The sequence below is a fragment of the Camelus ferus genome, chromosome 4 (assembly GCF_009834535.1).
Source record: "Camelus ferus isolate YT-003-E chromosome 4, BCGSAC_Cfer_1.0, whole genome shotgun sequence".
Taxonomy (NCBI): Eukaryota; Metazoa; Chordata; class Mammalia; order Artiodactyla; family Camelidae; genus Camelus; species Camelus ferus.
The window spans coordinates 21,250,432-21,271,251 of record NC_045699.1 but is presented as its reverse complement, the minus strand read 5'-3'; the positions used below and the strand labels follow the sequence as shown (position 1 = coordinate 21,271,251).

General features: G+C 45.5%; 1 pseudogene; it reads right to left on the bottom strand.

Moving 5' to 3' along the window:
• Positions 1-18,111, bottom strand: part of LOC102509871 — a 38,222-nt pseudogene extending 20,111 nt beyond the window's left edge.
• Positions 18,112-20,820: the final 2,709 nt, after the last annotated feature.

The following is a 20,820-nucleotide window of genomic DNA, read 5'->3' as shown; positions in this document are numbered from 1 at the left end:
GTCAAGAGATAAGTAAGCTAATCAGGGCAGATAGATCCCACTAAATCACAGGTTCCACCAGCACAAGGACATTACACCAGGGGGTGGGGATCGTGGAGAGCATCTTAGAATTTTGCTTACTACAGAGTAGTCAGGAAAGAACTTTCCAAAGTGGTTACATTTGAACAAAGACCTGGAAAAAAATAATAAGAGATTGAGTTATGTAAAGGTCTGGGACAAAATCTTATAAGCATGTGCAAAGGCCCTGTGGCAGGAAAGGGGGGGTATATTCAAGGAATTCAAGGAAGCCAATGGAGTTGGAGGTTAGTGAATGAGGGGAATCGTGGTATGAGGTGCAATTAGAGAGGGAGACAGGCCACATATCATGGAGAGCCTTGCAGGTTGTGGTAAGGTGTCTGGAGGGCTCTGGCTTGGAAGTGGCATGATCTGATTTATATTTTAAAGCTCTCTCTGACTTCTTTATGAAGAAGGAATTGTAGGGAATTATAGAATGGGAAAAGAGAGACTATTTATAAGACTATGGCTGAAATCCAAGCACAATGAAGGTGGTTTGCAGCTATTGAATTGGAGAAAATGAATTCAACATGGGTTTTGAAGGTAGAGTCAATTAGATGTACTTAAAATGTAATGATTTAAAAGCATACACTCTGGATCCAAACGTCCTGGGTTCAGATTCTTGTTCTGCCACATACTAGCCATGGGCACTCAGACAAACTATTCGATTTCTTTGTGCCTTACTGTCCTAATCTGAAAAGTGGGACTTAAACAGCATGTACCTCATGGGTTGTTTTATTTTTTATTGAACACAGTTGATTTACAATGTTGTGTTAGTTTCAGGTGTACAGCAAAGTGATTCAGTTATACATATACATATATATATACACATGTATTTATATACTTTTCAGATTCTTTTCTATTATAGGTTATTATAAGGTATTGAATATGGTTCCCTGTGCTATACAGTAGGTCTTTTTTCTTTACCTGTTTTATATATAGAAGCACCTATCTGTTGATCCCAAACTCCTGATTTATTCTTGACCCCCATTTCCTCTTTGGTAATCATAGTTTTTTTTCTATGTCTATGAGTGTATTTCTGATTTATAAATAAGTTCATTTGTATCCTTTTTTAAGATTCCACATATAAGTGTTATCATATGATTTTTGTCTTTGACTCACTTAATATGATAATCTCTAGGTCCATCCATGTTGCGGCAAATGGCATTATTTCATTCTTTTTTATGGCCGAGTAATATTCCATTGTATATATACACCATATCTTTATCCAGTCATTGTCAATGGACATTTAGATTGCAGCGCTGCTTATAATTGCCAAGACATGGAAGCAATCTCATGGGTTTTTGTAAGCATCCAGTGAGATAATCCTGAGCATGCAATAACTGATGCATAAGTATCATTTATGTATATGTAAATGGTGACTTATTACATTTACTGTTGATGGATTGGACATACGATTTGAGGGAAAAGGAGAAATCAAGGACGTTTTCCAGGTCTTTGGCCTCAGTAACTGGGGGGATAGTGGAATGGGGAAGACTGCAGGATGCGCCGGTGTCAGCATTCCTCATATTCCAGTGATGGTAATACAGCTACATGATGCGTGCAGTTGCTACTGACTAGCTGTGAGAACTTGGTTAAGTAACTTGACCTCCATGAATCTCAGTTTCCTCATTTCAAAAAATAAACAGAGTTAGTAAAAGCGTGAGACAGCTGCAGGACTGTCACTGGGAAGCTGCTAAGTAGAAAGTGCTTTGGCTCCCACTGTCTCTCAGGCTAGCTGGGATTCTAGCTACCACCTGACCAAAAGCAGAAGTCATCAACTCTCACGGGGGTAGAATGAAGCAGCCCTCATGTCCTGATCACCTGGGGACACTGCAGGCAGTGCTGGCACCTCTCCAAATGTGTAGAAACTCACACACTTACACACTGTAGGAAACAGGAAATCTTTCCTGGGCCTGAAGGCTCAAGAATGCACTTACCCTCCCTCCTTGAGATAAAACGTTCCTTTCTCCTTACTAGCGCTGTGATCAAGTAGTCCTCACAGAACAGAATCCAGGAGGATCCTGGATTTACTGTCTAGATGGCTCCCACTGTCCCTTCAAGATCTCAGCATCCTGAAACCAGCTGCCCAGGGAACACCTGTCTGATCCACACTAAGTCAGGGCTTCTCACTGTATGTTCTCAGAGGTCCCTGTAATGTGTCTTCATGGTCACAGGTCATCACTACTGCTTAGATTAAGGTCTTTTTCCCCTCCTCAACTGTAGACTTTGTGGGGACAAAGACAATCTCAGTTTCGCTCACCACAGATGTCACCAGCATGTCATGTAGACAGTCAGCTCATGCAGCTTTGCATCCATGACTCAGCACCAACCATTTGCCAGGACCTGTGCAAGGCACTGGGAATATTGTGACTTGCAAGACAGACTCCTTGTCTTTAAAGGGTCTGCAGGCCGTGCAATTGTTAGTACTCCCGCCAGTGGTCAGCTGGGAGGGGGTACTGGTAGAAAGGCATGTGTCGGCTGTACATTTAGCTCAGACGTTTGAGAGGTACGGGGGAAGTATAAGGAGTATTCTAGACGCTGAACGAATCCTTTGTAACAATGCTGAAAATAAGCACTATTTGTGAAGAAAACTGAGGTTCCAGGAGGTTAACTAATACCGTCAAGTTCACACAGTCACAACATGGTATGACTATGACTTGAATCTGGGCCAGAAAGAGAGGCGTGGCGCAGGTGCACAGAATGCAGCCTGTGCAGGCCCAGGTCCCCGAGCCCGGGAGGACCCCATACTGGGTTTAATGCTGTCCTGTCACCATTTTGAGATTCATCATAATTTTATATTTGAACTTGGGTGTGTAAGTAAAGTCTGACGGAGCAGTAGAACAGGGGCCTGAGGAGATGTGCACAAACTATCTGCCTCCTCATTTACATGTGGCATTGGGGAGGCCCTGTCGCACAGAATTTTGGTGGCCCTGATGTGTGTGGGTCAGTGAGGCTCAAAACTGAGTACGAGGTAAGTGTGTTACGTGTACGGCTGAGTAAGCGGGGTGCTGACAATCCTGAGAGGCTCCGTCGTTTCCCTCTGAACCAGAACTTGCTTCTAACGCAGAAAGGGGTAATAGCATTCTATGAAACAAACGATCAATGAACCCTATCATATCCTTTTGTACTCTTGTTACTTCCCCTTATTAGCCAACCACTTATGCTGAAAATGATGCCGGAGAAGGAAAGGGAGAGAGAGGTCAACCCACACTTGCTTTTCTGCTCAGTCCCCTCACTCAGCAGTGGGCCAGATACAGAGCGTTGCTGGAATGCAGGCAGATCAAGTGAAACGAAATAGTTGAGTTCGTTTTGTGTAATGTCTCCACTGTTCTTGCAACAATGAATTACATGTGTGAGCTACGAAATAGAAACTGTGTAATTCTGATGATTCCTCATGAGTTAAATGCTCTTATGTTTACATTTAAAATTCCACAAAGTCGAATGGTAAAAGGGATGCTAATAATTTAAGATTTTAATTTCTCTTTATGTGGATTGATGTTAAATAGCAAATATAAAACACCAGGGTAAGTCAAGAGAGAGACCAGAGAGGAAAAGAAAAAGCTTCGTAGTTTTAGTGCCTTCGATGGCATTTTTTTCTGTGCTTTTTTGAACAAGAGACCCTGCATTTTCACTTGGCACTGGGCCCCCCAAATGTAGGTGGTCTTGGAAGGGACATTCTATAGCTGGTGCTGTTCAGTGCTACGCTGTGCCACATCCCCAAGACAGGTCCCATTCTTGTAACCATTGTATGTACCTTGATGACAAGGGCTATGTCAGCCACCATATGCTGTGTCCTGTGTCTGTCATGTACTCCTCTGGTCATGACATTGAGTTGCAATTTCTAGCCTCAGTTTCCTCAGAAGCAGGGCAGGGACAAAGGGAATCCTTCACCAGGCATCTGTGAGAATGAAATGAACACGCTGGGTAATTGTTATATATCTACGCTCTTGAAGGAGCTGTGAATCTTATCACACACACACTTCCATGGAAGGCAAGGCTCACTGCAGCCCAGGTAGAACCAGTCATGGGAGGAGCTGGTGGGCAGAGCTGGTGGTTGATTGATCAGCAGCGACCAGCTGATGTCGACTGGAAGCCTCTCGTGGAGGCTGCATCGTATCCACAGAGTTTAGTTGAGGAGAAGTGGCTTCCTGTCACATCCAGAGAATGAGGGTGAGCATGTTTCCCAGAAGGTTTGGGAAGACTGAGAAGACTACCAGATACTAAGCACCACTGAGTCAAAGTCTTCCATCTAAAAACCTAATGGTGACTCCACAGTCAGACTCACCAGTTGAAAAAGTTCATGTGAACTTCGGGGGTTTGTTGCAAAACATGTAATCAGGCCAGGTTTCGGGTTCCATAACAAAATTCTTCCCAGCCTGGTGACTGCAAGCCAGGCTGACATTTGTGAGTGCATTTCCATGGAAAAAGAAGGTGCTGCTTAATTGCATTAGGAGAATTGTACCACGCTCCATGGGAGAATGTTGACATGCTTTGACAAGCATGAGGAAAATGTACTCTTCTCTGCACCATGTCCATTTTCTTTGGGGTCATGGCCATTACCGTAGAGATGACATGCAAAGAAGAACTAGAATTTATTCCCCCGATGAAAGCCAAGTTGGCTATCCTTTCTTTGTAATGATCACAGCAACCACCCACCACGATGCTACCAAACTATCCTACTTCCTTCCAGTCACGAGGACTGTGATTCTGTTCTGCATGGTGCCCTTGTAACTTCAGAGTTCCCTGGGTGGGGGGCAGGGTGCTAGCAAGGGGGGAATTGAGGGTTGTAGAGAGAGCAAACAGGTAGATGTAACACTTACTGCTGATTCAGTGTTGTTTATTCACCAGAAAAATAGAAAATCAATGTGGAAGAAAATCCTTCAAAGGCAGTTTTTTTAAAGTACGTATGACTCTGGGGAAAGTGTTTTAGGAAGGAAGCCGAAAATTATGGACGTTTCAAACAGGAAAATTGTATGAATGGACGTTTCTTAAAAGGGAAGTGTGTGACTATGCTTCTTGAAAGCGCAGAATCATATTTCTGTAACAGGGGTAATATTTTGCAAATATTACACTTCGAACTTTTTGGTTTTCTCTTAAATCACCTTCGCCTGCAGTCTTCCAACCTCCAAGGCTGAGGCACGGGGCTTCTGGCCCCAGGGATACTGCCTAGAACAAAGAGACCATTGATCAGTTTGAATCTCAGAGCTGACTTTCTTGACCTCTTAAGCAAGAAAATCATCCTCAAAGCCAAGCATTGTTGAGAAGGCAAGGGATTTTCTAAATTCCTTTAGCTTCCATTAGTATCTTGAGAGCCATGCCTGGTAGAATAGATCCTAAAGAGATTTACTCTCTGTGCCGTCAGGGTGGGGTATGGAGGGGTGGGAAACTGGAGGCTTTGAGCCTGAGGGGTTGGATGAAGAAGGCAAAGAGGGCAGGCAGACAAGGGAAACCAGCTGGGTCCTGGACTCTCCTCTTGAGTCCTAAGACATGGAACCAGGAGGCATGGTAGAAAGACTGAGGAAAGGCTGAGAACATCAGGAGACCTGTGACTCACTTCTTGTCACACTTCTCTGAGGATTCCAGGGGGTGGCTTCCAGACTCAAGAAGTCCCTGGAGTCTATGTTGGTCACCTCCAACATGATACAAGAACATGGGACACAGTGGAAGCAGAAGGGCACCAGTCCTGGGAGCCCCAGACAGTACTCTATATTCCTTGTGTCCTTGGGCTGGCCCACAGAGGGTCCAGGGTATAGCAATGAGAAGGTGGGAGGGATGAAAACAATGATCATTATGAAGAGGCTATAATAGCCCATGAGACCTGGAAGGATGGCCAGGAATGGGTGCCATTACTGTCACCTCAAAGGACAGGTGGACGGTTATCCCAGGTCAGGGAGCTGACCAGCCCTGCCACTTTGCAGCAAAGACCAGCAAAGATCCCAAGGATCCCATCTGGTCCCCTTTCTCCTCTCCCACCAAAAAGCACAGAAACCTCTTTTGCCACCCTTTTGGGATGGAGAAAGGGCTTTTGCATGCAGAGAACCATAAGTCTAAAAGGGAAAATTTAAACAGACCCCAGAAAGGAATTGAATTTCTAATAAATAAAATATTTAAATGAAAATGAGAACATTTAAATTGGAAGAGACTCAGATATTGTTAATTGGCATGTGGGGGGAGGTGTCAGAGGAAGATCAGACCAGCTTTAGGAAGGACAGAAACTATTTGATACTGCACATCGGAGTGGAGTGTGAGTTTGCAACCCTGCTACATCTTTATTCCTCCCTGCTTCTTACCATTCTATTGAGCGTACACATGTCATCTTCCTTCAAGTCAAAGCAAATTTGGTGTTTGGAAGTGTCCTCTGGGAAGCCTAGGGGCACGAGAAACTTTCTTTAATGTCCCAAAAAGGCAATAGCAATTTGAAGTTTGCAAGATATTCTCTTGAGAAGTCCTCAATGCTCGCATCACTTGAATTAAAATCAAAAGCCGCTGGGAAGACTTGCTGAGTGCCCCTGTGCTCCGTGTAAAAGTGGAGGTCAGCATTCTTTGGGGTCGGGGGGTGGGGAAGAGGTTGTTGGAAGGAAGTGGGAGACGTGGAATGAAAAATCATAAGAGCTTATCTCCCTGTAAGAGTCTTAGTTGAACCCACAATATGTTGAAACCAACTAGACAGAGTCACATCCGCATAGGAAAGCAAGATTAAATTTTGTGATGTGAGGTAGCTAGTGACAGTTAGAGAGCAGAGCTCCATTCCCGTAAACATCTCTGCCCCCTCCACCCCTGGGGCTGCGCAGGGCAGTGCTTATGTGGCTGTGTGCATATATATGTGTGTGGCCCACGCAGAGCCCAAGAGCCCTTTTGAGGATGCCTAAAAGCTAACGTTCAAGAGCAAACCAAATCTGGGGGACAAAGTCAAGAAAATGGTTGCACATGTCAGGTCTTCTCCAAGGTGCTTAACTGTTACTGAATGCCTACGTTATTGTCATAGGCTGTTTCATTAAGGTACCCATACTGAGAAGTTGCTCTCCCCTGTCTCTGCCAGCCTTCATTGATTTTCAGCAAAGTTTCTGAAAATCATGGCCAGGACGTGGAGAAGCCTGACTTCTTACAAAACACAAAGCATCAGAAAAACTCTACTAAACATTATAGACAGACTTGAGCGTGAAAGATTACAGCATGACATGGTCTGTTTTATTGCCAAACATCATGTTCAACAGCATGGGAACATTTAGAATGATGGTTCTCCTACCTTTTACTCACATGCCACCAAATTCCAACCGGTGTGTAAAACTGACTTGTTAAAACAGGAACGGATGCATTCTGTTCCTGTGATGTCTGTCAGGTGGAGGTGAGCAGTGCCAGCCATGCAAGAGTGTGGAGTGGGGTCCACTTGCCTGGGAGAAAGTGAACGACGTGAGGCATGACAAGAAGCCAGTGCTCGGGGCAGGCTGGTGTTGGCTGGGACGTGGGAGAACTTTCCTCAGGAGTGTGTAACAGTGTGTGATAGAGATGGTCAACAGTGAAATAACCCTGGGTGTAACTTAATCCCATCATTTGAGCACTACCAAATGTCACAGATTCACAGAGCACAGACTCAAAGAGGGGAGAGAGTTCTGGTTCACTGAAATACATTCTTGAGGAAGGAATTCATGTGTTCCACGTACGTTGTTGTCATTGGCTGACGTACGTTCATGCGATGGTTAATTTATGTGTCCACTTGACTGTGCCACAATGTGCCCAGGTTAAATGTTGTTTCTGAGCGTGTTTGTGAGAGTGTTTCTGGAAGAGATTAGTGTTGGAATTAGTGGAGGCTGTCACCTTCCCCAGTGTGGGTGGGGATCAGCCAGTCCATTGAGAGTCTGAATAGAACAAAAGGTGGACGAAAGAAGAATCTGCCCCTTCTTCCTCCTGCTGCCTGCCTGTTTGGGCCTGGATATAAGTCTTCTCCCGCCCTTGGACTGGATTTACACCTTGCAGTGACCCTTCTTCTCAGGCCTTCTGACCCAGACTGACTGACACCACCCTCTTCCCTGGGTTCTCAGCCTGCAGATGGCTGATCAGCCTCCATAAACGTGTGAGCCAATTCCTTGTAGTAAATCTCCTCTCATATTTATATGTAGGTAGCCACTAGGATATCCATATGTAACTATAGATATAAAGATACACATCGTATTGGTTCTGTTTCTCTGGAGAACCGTGACTAATACAATTAACTCATCAACTCCCATCTTTGTGTAAGAAAGGGTATCAGAAATCATTCAGTTCAATCCATTCACGTTTCCATACACATTAATCATATGTCCTATGGACTGTGCTAAATTAAGATATAATCCTGTCATCAGTGTGCTCTCATTTAAGATGACATTGCCTGTTTTATGTCATAGAATCATAGATTCTCCAGTTGGAAGGGACTAAAACACCACATCTGACACCCAACAGTTGATAATAGGGCTCCAACCAAAATGTTCCCATCAAGTGGTCCTTCAGCACGTGCTACTCAAACACTTCCAGTGACCAGGAACTCACTACTTCCTAAGGCAGCCCATTCTAGCTTTGAAATTATGGTTAGGAATTACTAAATTAGTCTTGGGAATTCTTATGCTTTGGACATTAGCTAATTTTAGCTAATTTAACACTGGACATTAGCTAATTTTTTTTTTACTGTTCTTTGCAAAATATTATATGTGTACATACAAATGTCCACACTCAAATACAGAGTCAGCTACTGCAGTGCTTCTCAAATTCACGGGACTAATTAGGAGTGGATTGCACTCTTGTGTGTTCCCATACACTTAAGCACACATACGCACACATATTGTTACTCCACTTCTTAAATTGTCATCAAGAATGGTTTATTTATTCAACCATTGGCTGCCCTTTTCTTTGGAAATTATTAACAGACTGAAAAGAGTTACATGTTTTTTTTTTCAAGCTCACCAGTTTGCCTTGGGGCAGAAAAAAAATGTGGGTGCAATTTATCATTTTGCCAAACTAAGTAAGCCTTGATGAGGTGAGCACCCATCAGTTGCTTAAGTAAGTTAATAATAGGAATGTCAACATGGACACCACTCATCTGTTGTCTGGATTTCAGTGGACACAGCCAGTTCTCAGAGTCCTGCCTTGGCATGTACCCATGTCATCAATGCACTTGATTCTAGCCACATGCAGACTTTCCAAGAGTTGCACTGTGGAACAAATGATTCCAGGTCTCAGTGGCATTTTTAAAAGATTAAATACTGCCCTTCTTACCATATTTCCCTGTTGCAAGCACCCTGACTGGAAGACATCTCATCATGTTAATATCACATGTTAGTGGGCACTGATACATTTGATGGATGTGTCAGCTGGAAGAGGTCCCAATTTCAGAAAGGCTAAGGGGGTGGGAACATCCGTTAGAGTTAAAGAGATACAGTTTACTTTCCTGAGCATCAGCAAAACAGAACGCAAGAAATTTCTGCAGCTGAACCACTGGAAAGGGGAATTGAGTTTATGTTTGTTTGATGTTTTGCGTCATCACTTACTCCACCCCCTCCAGCTGTTCTTCCAGCCACCCTGTTCTCATGAACGTTATGCTTTCACCACTGTTAGCATCTTCTCCTGGCACGTTGACTTCTTTGGTTTTGATGTTTGGCAGTGGTGCCGAGTTTATTCCAGCCAGTGGAAACACCAGGGCCAGCTCTAATCTGAAGGTGTATCATTTGGGTTTCTTTAAGCTCCTAGGCTGGCACATCCAGAAAACCAGTTGCATCAGGAGAGATACAGCCCATGAATTATGGACACAAGTAGCATTGGGGAAGATTGACCTTCACACAGACAGATGAATAAGTGATAACAGTGAGACAAATAAGAACTTGTAGATAAATAAGTGATAATCTCAAGAAAACTTTTCTTCTCCCTACATCAGCAGCCTGAAAACTTGGGCGTTCTTTCTTTCTTTCCTAAGAGAGCTCTCGAGAACTCCAGAGCAGACCCACAGTTTACTCCAGTAGATGGTCCAGCAAAGCTGAGACGACACCCCCTTCCCCAAGCTGCTCTGGGGACAGTGGCAGAGCCTGTGGGGAGTGATGAGCACGTTTTCTCTCGGTATGAAAAAGCCGTAGGTTGAGGCTGGGAATGGGGATGGGGGGTTTCCCTTTTGCCTGGAATAAGCTTTGCAAGACATTTGCTTAAATCCTGAGACAAAATTAAGAGCGAGTCAGACGCTCTCCAGGTCACTATTTTTGCCAATTCCCTGGCAGTCCCTTGCCCAGCTTTGTTCAGCTAATTAATCCCCCCAGACACTTGCATTCACCACATGCAAATTATCACAGAAGGGAGCTTTTTTTCTCCCCCTTCTACTGTTTTTTTCAAACATTCACTTGAATTATACTGTTCTGACATCAGCTTCCAGCCCCACTGAGGGGTTTCCAACAGCCTAATAACAAACAGATTAGAGGCCAGAAGAGCATGTATTCCTCAAGTCCTCCTCTGCGTCCAGCTGCGAGGCTGCGCGGCGGTTCCAGGCAGAGGCGAGCCCGGGCTGCGGCTCCAACTCTGATGTTAAAATGGAAACTCGGTGTGAAGGCCTCGGGGGGATTTGAGAACACTAACTTTGTTGCCCATCAGAAATGGATAATATTCCCCGTTCTGTTCCTGCTGGTATCAGTTCCAAGTTGGAAAGCGGCCTCCTCTCCTAATTCAAGCCGGGGCCAGAGTGGAGCAAGCCTTCTCGGATATTATAAGCCAGTGTGAGCTCAAAAAAGAATTCACCGCTCAAGGCCAAATAGCTTCAAAGCTAATAATCCTCCAGAGTCGGTGTGAGAGTGCTACAACTGTCAATGTCAACTTGCACCAGGCGTGGTGAGAGCGAAACTTCAATCATGACATCATGGAGGAGAGGGCAGGGGGCAGCGCTGCAGAGGGAAGTGCCGGGGCCCCTCAGATCTTTGAAACCTGCAAGGATTTATCTGGACTAACGTGTCTCCATGCAGTCATTGCAGTCTTAGGCTACTCTGATTAAGGATTTAACGTATTCAAAGGGTTTCAGCAACAGCAAGATGACACGTTTTCAGGAGCTCTTTTGGACTCCATTATCTTCCCCTCTCTTCTTCTGCCGGGGGCCCCCTCCTCCCTGTCACGTCTCCTCCAGGGCCTCTAGCATTATTATACTTCCTCAAACAAGAGACTGGCCCGACTTGGGGTCCGCACTGGCCCGCATCTCCCCTCCTGCTTTGTTCATACCTGGGTTTGATTGTCAAACAGGCCTGGCCGCATGAATACACTTGAGTGTCGGGATGCCGACCCCAGCCGACTTGAGCAAATTCCTCCAGGAGTCCCCTGAGTCCTGCATAACTTCCCTGGCCAGACCTTAGTGGAAGGAACGCAGGTTCCTGTTAGAATATACCCAGAGATATATACGGTCATGGTCACAGTTCAAAAGAATCAACTTCCCAGAATCCTAGGGAAGGGAGGAAGTAAAGCTCAGGAGAGGAGTGGAAGGTTAAGAAGGAATCTTTCTCCCCACCCCTAGAGTCCATGAGGATAGGCAGTTCAGCTGTGCGTTGATTGCTGGCCATAAATGGAGCATCAATCTACCAGGCACCATGGTAACTGCAAGAAAGAGGGTGCTTAAGAACGCTCAGCAGGGAAGGAAAACTGCCCTGAGGATGTTGGCAGGAGAAGGAACTTGAGTACTTTGCAGCTGCAGGTATGTTTAGCGCCCCCTTCTAGAGGGCCTTGTGGTCTGGTTTACCAGGTAGTGATGGGTCCATTGTTGGAGGTTCTGGTTTGCAAGGACAAGACACAGACTCCAAATCAGACAGAACCGCATGCCAGTCTGGGCTTGACTTGCTGTGCACCCTTGACGAGAAACTTGACCTCTCTGAACCTTGGTCCTGATCTGAAAAATGGGGATAAAACCTCAGAGAATCAGGGTTATATGAAGATTACATAAAACAATGCAAGTAAATCCCTTAGCAAAGTGTCTGGCCCTAGTAAATGTTCCATAAACGTTAGCTGCTATCATTATTATCATCATCATCCAAATAGCAGTTTTGCCTACGTCTAAAGGAATTAAAAATAGAGGAACTTGAGAGAAGCATAAAAACACTTCTGAGGAAAGAAACAGAAATACCTATAGATTAAACTACACATTGCTTTCCATGACAGTTAATGTCAGTCTACATCCAGACTGAACATTCCAAATGTGGTCTGCAGGCATATCTCTGGAATGCTGATGGAGTCCTGCTGAGGAATGCCCCTGAAGAGCTGGGGATGTCTTCTCGGATTAGTCATTATCTATCCTGGTCCTAACTCTAGATCTTTTCCCTTTGTTTCAAACGTTCGTATCAACCTCATTAAAGCACAATGTTACACATAACAAAATATGCACAACAAAATACGCACATTTTTTCTGAGTTTGGGCAAATGTGTTTACTCATGTAGCCGCCATGACAGTCAGTTACAGGCACAGCCTGCTTTATTGTGCTTCAAAGATACTACGTTTTTAACAACAAATTGAAGATTTGTGGCAACCCTGCCTAGAGCAAGTCTATGGGCGCCATTTGCAAAGAGCATTTGCTCACTTCATGTCTCTGTGTCACATTTTGGTAATTCTCGCAATATGTCAGACTTTTTCATTATTATTCTATTTGTTATGGTGCTCTGTGATCAGCCATCTTTGATTTACTGCCCCAGCTTGCTGAAGGCTAAGATGATGCTTAGCGTTTTTTAACAATAAAATATTTCTTAATTAAGATATGTCAGTTGTTTTTTAAAATGTAATGCACATTTGATAGACTACAGTATAGGGTAAACATAACTTTTATATGGGAAACCAAAAAATTCATGTGATTCACTTAATTGTGATGTTATTTTGGTGGTCTGGAGCTGATGTCACAGTATCTCTGAGGTATGCCTGTAACGAGCATTACCCACACACCAGAAATTTCCCTTGTCCCTACCTAGTCAGTACTCATCCCCAGCCCCAGCCCCAGGCAACCTCGTTCTACTTTCTGTCACTATAGATTAGATTTGCCTGTTCTTGGTCTTCAGATAAATGGAATCAAGCCATGTATATTCTTTTGTGTCTGGCTTCTGTTGCTCGGCATAATGTTTTTAAGATTTGTTATTTTGTTGCATTCTTGTTTTGGTACTTTATTCGTTTTCCACTTCCGAGTAGAGGAAAGAAATAAAATGGAAAGAAAGAAAAGAAAGAAAATCACGTTGTGTGGATGTACCACATGTTGTTTAGCCATTCAACCTGTTGATGAGCGTTTGGATTGTTTCCATTTGGGGATTATTGTAAAGAAAGCTACTATGAACATTCACTTCATGTGTTTTCATTTCTGCTGGAAAAATATGTAGAAGTGTCATTTATTTTTATTTTAAAAGAAACTTCCAAGCAGTTCTCCAGGGTGGTCGTACCACATGACACCCCCAAGAGTGAGGTATCAAGGGAGGGGGCCTGGGAGGGGTTTGTCCTCACTGAGGAGGAATATCTTATCACTGACATTGTTTAGAATTGCTGATGCATGGTGATAATAAGAATCAGGCCGACTTTTAGTGGTTTTGCTCTTGTTTTTAAATTCTGTACAGGCCATGCACCCCCTTATTCCCTGCCCTGTGCAGACTGTTTGCACTGCCCACCCTTGGTACCCTACTGCTGCCCAGCAGTTGGTATGGTCTGTTGTTTTCATCTTAGCCACCTTAGTGCGTGAGTTTTGGTATCTTACTGTGGTTCAAATTAGCCTTTTCTTGATGGCTGATGAACTTGAATTTTTTGGCTGCTCATGTATCTTCTTTTGTGAGATACTTGTTCGGATCTTCTGCCTACTTTTAATTGGGTGATTTGTTTTCTTATTGTGCCATAAGAGTTCTTTATATATCTTGGATGTAAGTCCTTGGCTAGGTACATGTGTGGCAAATATTTTCGCCCAGCATGTGTGGCTCCTTAAACTTTCCTTTCTGTATCATCTTGCTCATCCTGATCCTGCCGGCCTTGATGGATACCAGATTTCTGCCTCAACCAAGTACATTTCTATTCTGCTTAACCAAGCAGTCCACCAAGTACATTTCTCTTGCAAAGACAAGAGTTCCCCGATGCTACTAACTGAAGAGGGTGCTCTTCTCTGTTCCTTCCTGTGTGTTTCTTGCTGCTACCGTTACTGGCAGTGCCCATTTACAGACCCTGCTTTGATCAGGAAGCTCTGCCTCCTGGCCAGCGCACTGCTGGGAATACTTGCCACCATCCCCTCTTCCCCACCCTGCCCTCTTCCACCAGAGTGCCTCAGGTGGGCTTTTCCAGTGTCTTGCTCCTGAAAGTCCCACCCTCACCCACCACCCCATGTTATGACAAGGCCTTGTGCTGGGCTTAGTCTTCCTGAGCACTCTCTGCTGGTTTCCTGTCTTCACAGCTCCCACCCCATCCATGCGTGGTGTTTACCTGTCTGCATCTTCACACCCATGCACGAAACCCAGAACCTACTTGGGCTGTATTGAAACAACCATACTCCCTTCCCAAAAGAGCCATCAGGGGCACGTCAGAGTCTTCCCAAGGAGTGAGGCTGTGAGGAGGCACAGTTATAGAGGTGTGATTCTGTCTGTAATGGGCTGCTGCCTGGCAAAAGAAAGGACAGTGGGTGGGAGGCAGGAGAGACCCAGACCTGTAAAGACTGGTCCATATGCCACTGCAGGATAACGTCAGTATCTCACTTATGGGTAGATTGAGAGCATTAAAAGAGATGCTACATAAAAGGCACTTAGTATGGTGTCTGGCACCAAATAATTGCTCAATAACTGTTAGCTATTAGATCAGGATCCCTTTTATCTGACACAGTACGGACTGGTATTGGTCAGTTAATGGAAAAAGTTGGTTGAAAAGGAAAATCAGAGAAAATTATCCTACGCACCTTCAACATTTTATTTTAACTTAAAACATATAAATGTCCATCCATTCTCTGTTCTTTGATGTGAGTCCAGCGCCTTGCCTTTGAGTATGGGTCCATGGATGGGCGTGTCCAGCCAGCTTTCCCGATTAAACCACACCCAGTAATGCAACATCTACCGTTTCCAGTTTCCGTTTCTTTAAAGTGGGATGAGAGCTTACGCTTGCCAAGTACTCTGAGTGAGGAATCATTATAGATGTGTGTGTTTCCTGCCCCCCACCCATCTTTCATGTTAGCTTGCCTACACCTAACTCATCAGCAATACTTCCTAGCAACTCAGCATCGTTTGATCTTCCCAAAGTATTTAACTTCGTTTGCATAGGAATGATGACTTTTTCATTTCACTCTCGTTATATCATCTCTTTGCAGAACATTTCATTAAATTACTTAATTGCAATAGGGCATTTACAAAGTCAGGCAAAGCAAGCATAAGACAGATTTGGGGAAAAGGACCCACTGACTCTCAGCAAGCGTGCTTTCACCTGGTGCTGGTGGGAGCAGAAGTGCACACTGGAGAAGGGCTGGTGTACTGGGAGAGAATATCCTAGAGGTGCTATGGAATGACAACTAGCCAGGGTCATTCCTGGTGACATAGGCATCAGTAAATATATTTTAGGAAGGGGCTGAAGAGCAGCTGTAGCAGATTGGTTGAGCAGAAGCAGTTGAGAGAAGGTCTGTGTCACTTGGACCTGTATGCTATTTGTTGTCAAACTTTGTCTGGACCTTTGAGATTATAGTGTCCCCTCATCCAAAGAGGATGCATTCCAAGACCTCAAGTGGATGCCCAAAACCACCAATAGTACCCAACCCCATGTATACTGTTTTTTCCTATACACTCATACCTATGATAATGTTTCATTTATAAACTGGCACAGTAAGAGATTAACAATAACTAAAAATAGGATAATTAGAACAATATACTGTAATAAAAGTTAGGTAAATCTCTCTCTCTCTCAAAATATTGTACAAATTTAATACCTTTTCCATCTTAACTAAGCACTTATCACACCCTTTTGCTGTAACTTTTGCAGTTTGAAGTGCAACAGCAAAACTAGCAAATTTCTTTTTTCTTCTTTACAATTTCACAGATAGAAGATTTGTTCTTATCATAGATCTTAGCAACCTCAGCATATGATTTTGTTTTCTTTCCCTATTAAGTCAAGAACTTTCACCTTTTCACTTAAAGGAAGTACCTTATGGCTTCTCTTTGGCATATCCAAATTGCCAGCATCACTACTCATGTGCTTTGGGACCATCAGTAAGAAAAGTAAGGGCTACTTGAACACCAGCACTGTGATATCACAATAGTTGGTATGACAACCAAGGAGGCTAGTAAGTGGCTCACGGGCAGGATGCACTAGGCACAAGGATGACTCGCATCCCAGGCAGAACGAAGGAGGAGGGCAAGAGATTTCGTCATGGGACTCAGAACAGTGCACAATTTAAAACTTATAAACTGTTTATTTTGGGAATGTACCATTTAATGTTTTTGGACCAGGGTTGACTGCAGGTAACTGAAAGCCTGGAGAGCAGACCTGTGGATGGGGACTGCTGTACTTCCTAAACCTCTGGGAGTTAGAAGACCTGGGTTCTAGTCCTGGTTCTACAGATACTTATACACCCTGTGGCCTTGGCAACAACCCTCACCCCCATTTCCTGGGAAGAAAGTTTAATGCTCAGGGTGCTGAGTGATTCTGCTCACATCACCCTTGAGGACCTCATGAAGGTGTGTGGGAAATGCTGTGCCAAGTTATGAAACATCTCAGTCTGAGCAGTGTCTCCTGTCATTCCACCAGTTGCCGTCACCCCGAGGCCAAAGGTCAGGCCATGCCACATCTGGGGGCTTTCAAATTCCAGACACCAGTCTCTTAGGAGAGGAAAGGGCATAGGCATGCTCTTCTATCAGCTCCTCTCAGCATCTCGCGTTCACCTTCCCTCCTGCCCTTTCCCTGCTGCCAGAGCAGTGCTTACCAGGCGGAGCCCCCACCGGCCCCGTACCTCTCAGGCAGTTGCTGCCATGCTGCACGGCCCTCTACCAGGTCGATACTCCTGTTCCCCTCAAACACAGTTAGCCATAGGCAGATCCATGCCCGTTCTCTCTGCACCTCTTTGGAGGATAAAGGTGTCATTTGGAACGTGGGGAAGGAACCAGTGTTAAAGACTTCTCCCCACCAAGCGCGTGCATAGCCTATGGGAAGAGCCAGGAGCATCTGATGAGAGTTTATACTCAGAGAAGCCCTTTGGGGTTAGTGGGGTTAGCAGCCCTCTAAGTAGGGTGCTTTTGAGGGTCCCAAGGATGTCTTCTGCCCTACCCAAGGCTCTTCGTCAGCTCCCAGAGGCAAGAGACCCCACACACACATAGCCATTTGTCTCTGAGACCATGGACTCCACGAGGGGAACATAGTATGTTCTCTCCTCATTTTCCCTGTGATCTGAATATCCTAGAGTTTTTCAGCAGGGCTATTGTTGGGCTGGAAAAGGAGAGCTTGAGGACATGGGACACAGAGAAGAAAGGGAGGTAGTGTTTGTGGGAGAAAAAAGAACAGAGAAAGGAAGAGGTCCTAGAGAGGCTGCCTAGGACAAGAATGGAAGAAAAGCCTGCAGGTGAGCCCAGCGCCTCTGCATGAGTGCTGTCTAATAAAACAGCTCACAGATGCAGAAGACAGAACCAAACAACCACTCTCTGAGTGTATGTATGGGGTGTGTGTGTGTGTGTGTGTGTGATCCCACAAAAACCCTAAAATCGTTTAACATTTTCAGGTTTTTTTCCAGGATGAATATATTGACATTTTGTGAATTTTTTCTCCCTATCTAAACCCAGCCCTGATTTTTCTCTCTCCATCTGTGTTCCTTTGGCAGAAACTTGTACCAAAAGAATGAAGGAGTAAAGGGTCATTCTGGGAAGTAACGGGATGCAGGCCAAGCTGGGAGCACTCCACGGCCGCAGTCCACGTCTGCTGAAGGGGCCCAGCCACCAGCCTCCCTGTGCAACAGTCATGATGGAGGAGTGGAGACTGAGCTTCAGGTCCACCTCCCACGTGCTTGCTTTTATGTCAGGTTCATGGCAGCTCTGCTTTGGGATTTTTGTGCAGTTTTTGTTTCATTTTTGTAAACCTTCAGCCTTACCGTCCATACCGCATGCTCCGTGCAAGGGCTTCCTGAAGCTGGAATTTTCACCCTGGTTGTCCCCACACATTGTGGAGACCAGGGGATAAATCCTGCATGTTTGCTTTTAACCACTGAATGCCTGGGTAGACCCTGAAGAGGGTTCTATGTGACCTTCAGAGAGCTGACACTGGCTGTTCCACCCTGATGTGGCCCTTCTGGAAGGAACCTGTCTCCCCGGTTGGGCAGAGCTGGCTCTGACCTGAGTTCTTCTGTAGGGTCCTCTCTGGCAGGTGGAGTGGAGGCTGCTTCTCCAAGTCAGCTTGCAGGAGAGGAAAGAGCATGGCCTGTGGAATCCCAGTTCTGCCCTCTCCGTGATCTTGAGCAAATCATTTAATTTCTCTGAGCCCCACACTAAAATGCATTTTAGACTTGACAGCAGGATTAAAAGAGATCTGAGAACAGTTCCTGGCAGACACCAGAGGTGGCAGCCCTTTACCTTACCTGCTCTGGCCTCCATGTCCTCGGCCCTGGAGAGTTCCTGGGGCCAATGGATGAGGTTAGAGCAGAATGGGTCAGGGGCGGGGGCGGGGGTGGGGGCGCCTGAGACAGCGTTTAGCAGAAGATTTCGAGCTTTCTGTGTTCTACTCCCCCGCCCTCCTCCTGCTGCTCCCAGGAGCCCTCTGTGAAGCAGGGGTAGCCCACAGCACAGTTTTTATGACTCTAAGTGATCCACAGAGCAGCCCTTGGCTGCCCGTCACCACTGGAAAGGCCAAGTTGTACTAATAGGAAGTGATGGTTGATCCCATTTAGTAGTAAGTGTCCGGGAAAGCAGGATTTAAAGGAGGCTCATGTTCCTATAGCACCTCTCCTGGGAGCTCAGGCGCAGGGATGAGAAACGTGGACTCAAATGCAGCAGAGCCTTGCGATTTGGGGAAGAGGAGAGGTGGGGCTGGTGTGTCCTGCACTGGCCCTGCCAGTCACCAAGGCTTGTGCTATTTTTTGTAAACCCTTTATTCAGACTGAACAGTGGGAGAGAAGGGGATATATTTGGGAACAAAGGTAAGTGCTCTTGGGCTGGCAAAGCCTTCCCAGAGGGGCAGAGATGGCGGAGAGCAGGCATACAGGTTCTCCGGGCTGCTACCCTGGGGTCACTCAAACAGTTTTGAGTCTTAGCAGTGTGATGCCTGGACCGATGAGCTGTTCTGCAGTTTCCCCAATAGTTCAGGGAGCACAAAATTAAGCAGAGTCACCATCACTTTGTTGGCTCAAATAGATGGTTGTGTTGTTCATTATTTCTTGGGACCCATCAAGGCCCTTTTGCCACAGCTCAGAGATTTGGTGTTATTGTCCACAAATAACAGGGGAAGATCGCCGACTTGCTCCAGGATCCCTGTGCATCCCTTGAAGGAGAGCCCTGCTGATGCAGCCCCAGAGACAAACCTCCCTACCAGGTGGATACCAGGGCATTACTCAAGGCAAGCTTAACTCTCTTTCCACCCACTGCCCCCTTCCCAGATAAGCTGGTAAGAATCACTTGGTTTTTTAAGGAGCCCTAGGGCCCAGATCAGTAACTCTTGCCCATTGACAAGTTGGGCAAAGCAGAGCTAAAAGAGAAGGGAAGGCTGCTTCCACTGGGGCATAGCACAATCCCTGGCTGTAAGGATCATTTAGCCTAGCTGGATGTCTTAGTCCATTGGGCTAACAGAATACCATGGGCTGGGTGACTTATAAACAACAGAAATTTATTAGAGTCCTGGAGACTGGGAGGTCTAAGAGCAAGGCTCCAGCAGATTTAAAGTCTAGTGAAGGCTCATTTCCTGGATTCACAGAGCTGTCCTCTCACTATATCCTTATGTGGTGGAGGGGGTGAGAGAGCTCTCTGCAGTCCCTTTCAAAAGGGCACTAATTCCATCTGGAGGGCTCCACCCCATGACCTAATCACTTCCCAAAGTCCTCACCTCCTAATACCATCATATTGGGCATTGGGTCTTCAACATATGAATTTGGGAGGAGCACGGTCCATTGCACTGAGCATAGCAGGTATACTAATAGCTGTTATGTGTCAGAACACACAGAAGGCAGGTACCTGTTACTGTGATATACAGCCATGGTGGAGGGTCATAACATGGTAGAGACAGGAGGGACTACAGTAGAAAAGCATGGATTCAGAAAGGTCCCATGCCTCACAGCAGATTTGTGGTAGGGATGAGAAAAGTTATCTGGGGTCCTTGCACCCAGCTCAGTGATGTTTCTACCCTGTCTGCCACCCCATGGCTCCACGTAGAAAAGAGTTAACAAGGAAGACAGCACAGAGTGATAGAAAGGCCTGAGCTTTGAAGCCAGGGATTTCTGGATTTGAATCCTTCTCCTGACTCCTCAGGACAGCACAGGCTCAACCGTGAAGTGGTGACGGAGAGTCACAGACTGATGGAGAAGCTTCATTAAAAAGGACCCACTGAAAGAATTTGGGAATATCTGTATTCCCTGAGCCTCGGTTTCTGCATCTGTGAAATGGGAACAGCAGGGTTCCCCTCAGTTGTGCCTGCGGGGCGGAATCCATGAGAGAAGACACAGACAGCACCTTGCAGCATGCATGTCCTGCAGAGAGCAACGATTCTGCAGACTTACTGTTCACCCAGCTGTCAATTAAAGAAAAAGCCACATCTTGCAGAAAATCAGGTTAAAAGCAGGTCTGAGAGGAGAGACTGTCAGAGCCCTGAGGAGAAAGATCTCC